Raw genomic sequence first — 8,747 nt, 5'->3', positions numbered from 1 at the left:
TCCCTCAGGAATATGTCATACCTTGACAAGCTGCGATAGCTGTAGCCGGAGAGGGAGTTAGTTCCGTCAGAGGCAGGGAAGCCCTCCTTTCAGTTAGAGGGCAGAATTTTTACAAGAGCTCCTAAGAGAAAAGCTGTGGAGTGAAGTCATAGGTAAGGGTTTCTAGAGGAGAAGATAAAGGCAAGCATCACAGGGGAAGGAGACAAATTGGTAAGGGGCCAGTTGTTAGGAGAGAAATCATGGGAAATGTAGGGCAGCTGTGTTCAAGCCTGTAGCTATTTGAAGAGGGAGTGGTGGGGAGAAAGGAATAGCAAAAAGATATCCACATTTTCAGAGGAGGAGGTGGACTTTTACAAATTAATGTAAAAGTTGCAGCATCTATTGTGGTTTGACTATTCTTAAAATATAAAGCAGCAGGGGAAAGAGAGCTTTAGAAGGCTGATGCACATCGCATGCCTGCCAAACAGCACTGTGAAATGCTGCTCAGGTGGTGAGACAGGCTGACAAAGCTTGAAGCATGGATTTTACAAATCCATGTCTCTCGCTGTAGGAGTCAGTTTCTGTTCTTCAGAGAATACTTTTGCCTCACACATGAATCTGTAAAACTGACTGTGCTTATTGTTATTTCTATTGTAGGTGTGCCTAAGGACCCCACAAAAGACTCAGGGTCCCACTTCACCAAGAACAGTCCCTGCCTCAGACACATCTAGCAATTAGAGAACATGCAACAGGTGAATGAACACACAAATGGGCAGGGGAGGAGGGGGGGAAGGGAGAAGCTATGTTATTATACATTTCTTAAACTGCTTTTCATAATGTATTCCTGGCATAAATTCAGTTTGTTTCAAGATTACTACAACAAGCACTTCTTTTTCAAGGGTTGACTCAGTGGCATAACACTAGGTTTGAATTACCTAGAGCCACTGCTTCATATCCTGACAGGGATGAGGTCAACTTTCTGATGCAAATAAATTGAGGACTCTGCAAGTGTGGAGTGTGTGGCTTTTTTGGAGCAGGCCTTAAAATCCAAAGTTTTCTCTGCATGGATGATAAAGACCATGAGGCACATTTTGTAATAGCAGACAGTTTGGCCTCTTGCCTTGGCTAACGGTTCTTCTCTACCTTATGTTGTGTGGATTGGCACATGCTAGTTGTCCACTTGGCTGCTGCCTCCATCTTCAGAGATAGCTTCTCTTCAGTGATGCTGTAAGCATACGCAGCACATGAGATCCTTCCAGGCCTGAGGAAGTGTTTAGAAACAAGGGCACTTTTTCAAAAGGTGACCAGGTGAGCCACAGATATACAGCTGCTGAAAACTGTTTTATGTTGAACTGTTAAATGACCACATTAACCTGGTGATCCTTTAGTTATAATATCCTACTGGGATCTGTAATTGGCTATCTATTCCAACCATGGCAGACATGTTTGGCTTCCCCTGCTCTTGGAATAAAGCAAGATTTCCATACTAAGACTGCAGACATTGGAAAACATGCAAGATTTCCAAGTAAGTTTGTGGACCCCAAGAAATTATTCTAAGTATCCAAAGTGTGGGTGGATGGGTGGGTAGAGTGGTAATAGAAATACCAAAATACTTTGCGATAGACTAATTTAATGGTGCATCTAGCTCAGCTAAAGCCAAGAAGCAGTGGGGCACTTACTGTAAAATCTATTCTTAGGAGGTTTCCAATATAAATATCATAAATGTAGACCTGGATCTTTGGAGGTCTGATCATAACTGCTCTGATCCTGCCTTCTTTCCTTGTATACCACTGGCCTGAGAGAGTGTTTGCATTGCCAATTTCCCCTAAAATATAATTTAACCATTTTCAAACTATATAAATGCAAAAATATAAAATACTTAAGATGCTTTTTTTTACTTGTTTAACTTAAAAACTTTAATCTAAAATTTCAGCTGTGAAAACTCTTTTTAAGTTAAAAATGAGACAAATTAAGCAGAATTCAACAAATTAGATGAGTGATATCGTAATTCAGAAATTGCCTTCTTATTTTAAATGTACAGCATAAGAAGTATCTATATAGCAATAGACTTAGCAAACAATTCTGCCATCTGTTTCACAGGTGTACACCATACATACATCTTGCAAAAATTGACTCTACAAATATGGAAACCAATATTCCAAGACAAGAGCCCTTTGCTTCCTTTCTCCTTAATAGCAGAATTTAAGAATATAATGTTTACATAAATTCTTTGAATATAGTCTTTAAAATAGTGTCAGTACTGGAGTGTTTGGCTGAAGTATATATATGCTGTGTTCTTCACTTTGTTTTCTGAAAGCACTGTAGCAACCACCAAGTGCGGTAATATATTCCCCTGATTTTCCAGGTTATGTAAAATATAAATGAGCATATGATGCTGAGGAAGAGAGGGAGTAAATCTCTTAAGAAATTGTTTGGGTGAAAAAAAAAAGAAAACAGATTTACAAAATAACTGACCTTTTCATTGAGCATCATCTGGTGTAAGGTTAGGACAGGATAAATACAAACAACAGAACGTGCAGACATTTATGAAGAAAACTTCCGCTGGTGTTAGTGTGAATCTCGGCATATACTGTTGAGAAGATACGTTATATATTTGAATGCAAAAATATCAGGAGAGCACAATTTCCTTGAGAGACTAGACAGTGCATAGAAATGCTAGAAAAGAGCAAAAACTGTCATAGGCATTGTTTGTTTTGACACAGAGACAGGTTTTATATATAAGGTACAATTCATTAGCTGGCGTGATTGGCTTCAATGGAACTATGACAACACCAACTACGGATCTCCTCCATAGGCCCTAATCACCTTAAATGTTTACTTTTATGTATATAAGTAATTCCACTGACTGCAGAGGGACGACTCATGTGCTCTCTAAGTGTTAGCAGGATTGGGGCCTAAGCAAGCACAGATGGTGATATCTATTTGTTACAACACACTCCACACTGTGTCTGCCTGGGTCCAGCTCAGCCACAGGTTTGTATTTGTTTATGCTAGAACTTTAATCCACAGCTGCTGAACTCCCCAAACTCAAAGAGAGTCCATTTTTCATGCAGATTATGAGGCAGGCAGAAGCCTGTGGTTATGGTATTGCTGATAACTTTTGGCCAGCTGCAAATCAAGTACCTTGAGATGTTTTGGGTTAAGTGCTGCCTTCCCCCTTTTGCATTAGGTAAATTATGATTTTCTTGGTTTCACAACAGTATGTCTATACTCTCACTCACACTGCTGAAAAACATTGATAAGAAGTTCTGAAAACAACACTGGCACTTTTTCTAACTGTGCTTCTGGAGTAAAATTTATGGTTCCACTGAAGTCAGTGTGAGTTTGGCCATTGATTTCAGTGGAGCTAGGATTTCACACCTGAACTTTTATGTTGAAGACCACGCAATGCCCTGATATTTTTATATCACAGCAATTCCTGAGCAATTATTCACATAATACTAATACCATGACTGGTACTCCAGCGTCTCAGCCGCCCTGCTTAATAGCTAACCTTATTGCAGGGCTCTGCTGCACTGCTTGCCTGCCTTCTAATCTGTAATCTGGGAATTGGTTTATCAGCGATTTGCACCTTAGAAAAATCTAAGCATGATGCAGTCCAAGGTTCAATTGCACAGAATGGGAAGCAGTTGGCACTGGCTGCTATAAAGGAGATCATAGGTCCCAGTCTTGTAAGTACTTAGACCAGTGGAGGGCAACCTGTGTCCTGTGGGCTGCATGAGGTCCATCACGGTAATCAGCTGGCAGGCCGCCAGACTATTTGTTTACATTTGCATGCCCACCCACAGCTCCCAGTGGCAGCGGTTTTCCATTCCCAGCCAATTGGAGGTGCGGGAAGCAGTGGCCAGGCCCGCACCACAGGTTGCCAACTGCTGACTTAGATATATGCATTACTTTATGAATGTAAGTAGCCCCATGTAAGACAATGGGGCCATTCACATGCATAACATTAAGCATGTGCATAAATGTTTCCTGGATCAGGCCTACTAAACTGGTGTAATTGACAAGAGTAGATGGGAGTCACTATCCTAATACATAATACAAATTCTTTTGTATGCTAGAAACAAGAGAGGGAAAGGATCATCCTTTTGGGGTGCTGGCTTTAGGAACACAACTAAAAACCATCAACTGGGAAGAAGCAAGGAAAGTTGGAAGCTGCACTGTTGTTGCAGCAGAAATAAAATGATTACGTTTGCTGAAAAATCAGCATATATGAACATGCTCAGTTTGAGAGAAGAGCAGTTTAGAGACTGTGCTAAGGGAGATTATAGCACAGTCGCCTGCCTGTTGGAACAAACCACCATGTTCTGTTTGTGTCCTTCAAATTATGTTTGAAATGCTGACTACAGGAAAACAGTTGTTGGCTGGTGTTCCTATTGGCCCTTGCATGAAAGAAAAAGATTTACTATTAACTTTTGCATTCCTGAAAGAATAAATGTAATGGATGAGATTTTCAAAGTGGCCTAAGGGATTTGGACACCTTGGGCTAAACTCTCAAAATGATTTAGGAGCCTAACGCCCAGAATCAGCTCTACTGGGATTCATAAAACCCCTGCTCATCTGCTGCTGAACCCTGTAGATGCCTTAACTTGATCAGCACCTAAATGTTTGCAGTAAATTCCCTAGGTGCCAATGTTTTTGCCCATGGGCATGCACACTGCAGTCTTCATAAGAGGTGTAAAGGAATTTAACCCCTAGAATGATGTACAAACTGGCAGAAGATAGGTGTTCTTCCACCTAAGTTGCATAGTGGGCCCAACTGGTAGAAATACTCAGAGCTCACCAGCTGGATATAGGCCCCTTAAATGGGAGCCTACACAAAAGGTAGGAGGAGGACCTTCCTCATAACTTTTAGCCCAGTGGTCAGGATACCCAGCTAACCTCAACAGAGGGTTTGCAGCTGAGATTTCCAAGCAGAGGGAAGCACCTCCCTTCAGCTCGGACGTTGGCACCAAATGCTTTGAGGGGCGTAGCTTAGGACATCTTGGCAACTCCCATTGGTTAGCCTTATGTGGGAAGCCACCTAGTCTGCTGGCTTTTGTAGATCCCATTCTGAGGTGCCTATCTCTTCCCAGTCATTGTATAGGGAGTCTAGGCACCAAACTCAGGCTTCATGTATCCCAGTGATTTTCTAGTTGTCTAAAAGTTTGGCATGGTGATGCTCAGCATCACCATGCCCATGTTCCTTTGCAAATCTATCCCTAGTTCCCACTTGGAACTGAGCATCCAAACCTTCTGAGATCCTTTGAAAATCTTAGCCATACCATATACATAATTGATAGTTATCCTCAGTCTTCATTTTACACAAGATGCATCCTCTCTCTTCAGCTATGCACCATCCTTTACAGTATGTTATTGTAAAAGGCCTCAAGATTGAAACCTTTTCTGATAATTATTTTCAGTGTATGCTGGAGAGAGTTAAGTTTTCTGTTCTGTTTAAAATGATACTAGATGAAAAGGCTGATGGCTGTACTCTCACCAGCAAAAACACTTGCCCTAAACAGGAACACTGGAAATGAAATCGCAGTTACCAGCAGGTGTTGCAAAGGATGTAGCACTAAAATGAAAGAACCTGATAGACTTAGTGTTCCTAAGTCTCACCGACTTTCAATGAAACTTAGGAAAACTAAGCGCCTAAGTCACCTTGACAATGGAATTTAGGCACACTGGAAAATTTTACTCCTAACTTCTGCACCAATGGACATACCACATACCACAGAGGGAAATACTAAATGGAATTTAAAACATAAAGGAAAGGGAAGGGAGAGACATTGGAAAATGAGAATAAATACTTTGTATTAGTCAGGAAATTTGTACACAGATGCCAGGCAAAGTTGCCCAATAGGTGAGTTCCAAAGGCCTGTCCCTCCAGCCCATTTCAAATTCATCACCAACTCTATCTTTTGACAGGAATATTTCACAAAATCCTCATTGAAAGATTAAAAGTCAAAGACCACTGTATCAGGCCTAGTCTGCCCTTGCTAGGTGAGCTAGCATCAGTAGTAAAGAAACTTAAAAATGTATGTCAAAGGAACAATAAAGACTTCTCCCCAAAAAGTGCATTGAGTTAATTGATGATGTGTATACTGAACACCTGATACATCTGGGATGGGTGTATGTGCATCCAGTATCCATTTTCCTTGAAACCCTCTTTTAGATAATTTAATGAACAAAATATAGTTATAGCTGCCTTCCTACAAACAGAGGGATGACTCATAACAAGAAATACAGAGAAATTGGTAAGTCTTGTTCTATTTCCAGCCCAGCTAAAGACAGGAAATACTGCAGGTCTCACTAACAACCCTGTTTTCATGAGATTTCCATCACAAAAGCAAAGCTAAATATCCTAAATGAACATCTCAGTGTTTGGCGGGTGAACCATTATTGTATCATTGTTTCCTTGTACTCCCCCATTCGTCTGTCAGTGCCCCTCTGTCTCTTGTCTTCTACATAAGCATTAAGCTCTTTGGGCTGGGACTATCTATTTTTGGTCTATGCTTGTGAGACACCTAGCGCAATGAGGCCCTGATCTACTGCATTACAAATAGTAAATAATAATATCATTCATGACCCTCAGGCTTCTCTGTTCCCTCTGCTTTTCCTCCATGGATAATTGTTCCCCAAACTCTCACTGACCATGTTTAAATAGATGCAAAAATATGGGCTAAGATATACAATAGCAAAGGGAAGTAACTCAAACATGAGCTTATATTTCAAAAGAAATTTGGCCACTGCCTAGTACATAATATGGTCTGACTGATTTCAATTAAGGTAATTAAAAACCACCCAAGATAGAACAGCGTAGAAACTGCCTACAGTGATGCCTTTATCTACCTAATTTCATTATACTTTTGTGATCTATTATAGTCATTCCAGGCGAGATGCTTGTGTCTCTGCAAAAGTTACATTTAAAAATATATATATATTCGTTGTTATTCTGGAAGAGAGGGATGACCAGAAACAAGTCAGGATAAACCTCTTACAGGAGACTAGGAAGGAAAACAGAATATTTTTAAATAACATTCCTCTGCATTATTTCCCTCCTCATTGTCTTAAAATAACTGTCTGGGAATGTAAAATTGGGACATTTATTTCTGAAGTGAGAGTCCTTCAAATATTCTTAAGTCTGAGAAACAGCAAAAACAATTTCTCCCTTTACCTTCAGTTTCCCATTGATCAGTACCTCCATCGGGTAATTGGGTGTCCCTTGGGAGATAAGCTAGAGGGGGCTTGTGCAAGCCATTGGTTGGCACACATGGCCTTTAGGCAGTATGAAGAACCATCTTTGTTTTCTCTTTAAAAATACTTTATCAAGTAATTTTCTAGTCTTTTCCATGCAAAGAAAACCTTGGAAGAATAAAGCCATTGCTACGGATGAAAAGAAGAATCAGCGGGCTCCATTTCTTCAGCAAGAGGCTGGGGTGAGGAATTGGTCAAAAGACATTTTTATGTAAAATAAATCAGTGAAGTTTAGGTTGTATCTGAAAGAACCATTTCGCAGGCCCACCTACAAATTACTTCACAGGCCTGCACAAAATTGTTAAGGTTTGCTTGTTCACCTTTTCAGCTCTCTCTGAGGCAGGATGGAGCTGATACTGAGCTCTGAGGCAGCTGCCTCACTGTAGGTGTGCCTGCTATTGCTGTGGCCAAGGCAAATGCTGCAAGGCGAATTCCCCTACTTCATCCCCATAACAGGACCTAGCAGGGAGGAACACACTATGCAGTGTCTGCATCCATCCCATATCCACTCCAGCAGCGAATAAGGAAGAGAAACAGGAAAAAAAAAAGGAATCTGGATTAAGCTACTGCTGGTACCACTGAGAGGAGAATACTGCAGCTCAGCTCTCCCACAATCAATGCTACCCAGACTCAGGCGGCAATAGTGGGAGGAAGTCTGGTGCCCAGTCTTTTCACACCAACCAGGGGCTATTACCAGTCAGAGGAATCCTGCTCACCTCCTGAAGAAGACCTATTCTTATTTTGCTCCCAATAGCTCACACCTGCAGGATAATTCCCTGAAAGCAGAGGCTAACAGAAGCCACAGGACAACGCTACCAGCCACCACTACTCCTAGCAGAGGCTGGAGAATCACTATCCTGCCACCATTGCTTCTTCTGTGAGGAACAGCTGCCAGGAAGTGGAGACACCTAGAAAAGTCCTCAGAAGCTTCTGGGAAGGGGGAAACGTGATGGATCAAGAAGGTGGGCATGGAAGGAACAACAGATTAAGACTGGGGAGAGAAAAAGTATTAAATTGGTAAGAGGGAAATTGAGGGGAGGGCAAGGGGAGTATTTTACCAATGGGCTGTCATGTATGTCACCGACTGAGGTGAACAATATTTGAGTAAGCCCTTGCTAATATTTTATTGTTATTTTATTTTGTTATTATTTGTATTGAAAACTGCCAAGGACATAACACCATTACATGACTCGGGCTGGCACTTATATTATGGCAATAGGTGTTATAGAAAACAGAGTATATTTGATTGCCACCTGGTTACCAGAGAGAAGTGTTCCTCAGTGGAGATTTTTATGCTTGAGAGACTCTCAAACATTTCAGGCAAATCTATTTCCAATTCATTCTTCATAATCATTCCCGACACACTTTTGGATTAGCAACAATGTGTTTACACTTGAAAACAACTATTTATTCCATCCCAGCCCATCTCTTCTTCTTATTTAATCTTGCAATGAAGTCACAACAATCCTAAACATCACATTTGTTCTTATTGGAACAGACTGATGTCA

The 8,747-nt window shown here is 41.0% G+C and overlaps 1 long non-coding RNA gene across 1 annotated transcript; it reads left to right on the top strand.

Moving 5' to 3' along the window:
* Positions 1-323: 323 nt before the first annotated feature.
* On the top strand, positions 324-8,180 carry LOC123365933. The gene is made up of 4 exons (XR_006577834.1): positions 324-362; positions 637-731; positions 1,420-1,504; positions 7,994-8,180. It is a non-coding gene; the product is annotated as an uncharacterized LOC123365933 (long non-coding RNA).
* Positions 8,181-8,747: the final 567 nt, after the last annotated feature.

Source organism: Mauremys mutica, chromosome 3, assembly GCF_020497125.1.
Source record: "Mauremys mutica isolate MM-2020 ecotype Southern chromosome 3, ASM2049712v1, whole genome shotgun sequence".
In the NCBI taxonomy this organism is placed as follows: domain Eukaryota; kingdom Metazoa; phylum Chordata; order Testudines; family Geoemydidae; genus Mauremys; species Mauremys mutica.
Note: the sequence above shows the minus strand (reverse complement) of the source record. Positions and strands in the feature narration are given on the sequence as shown.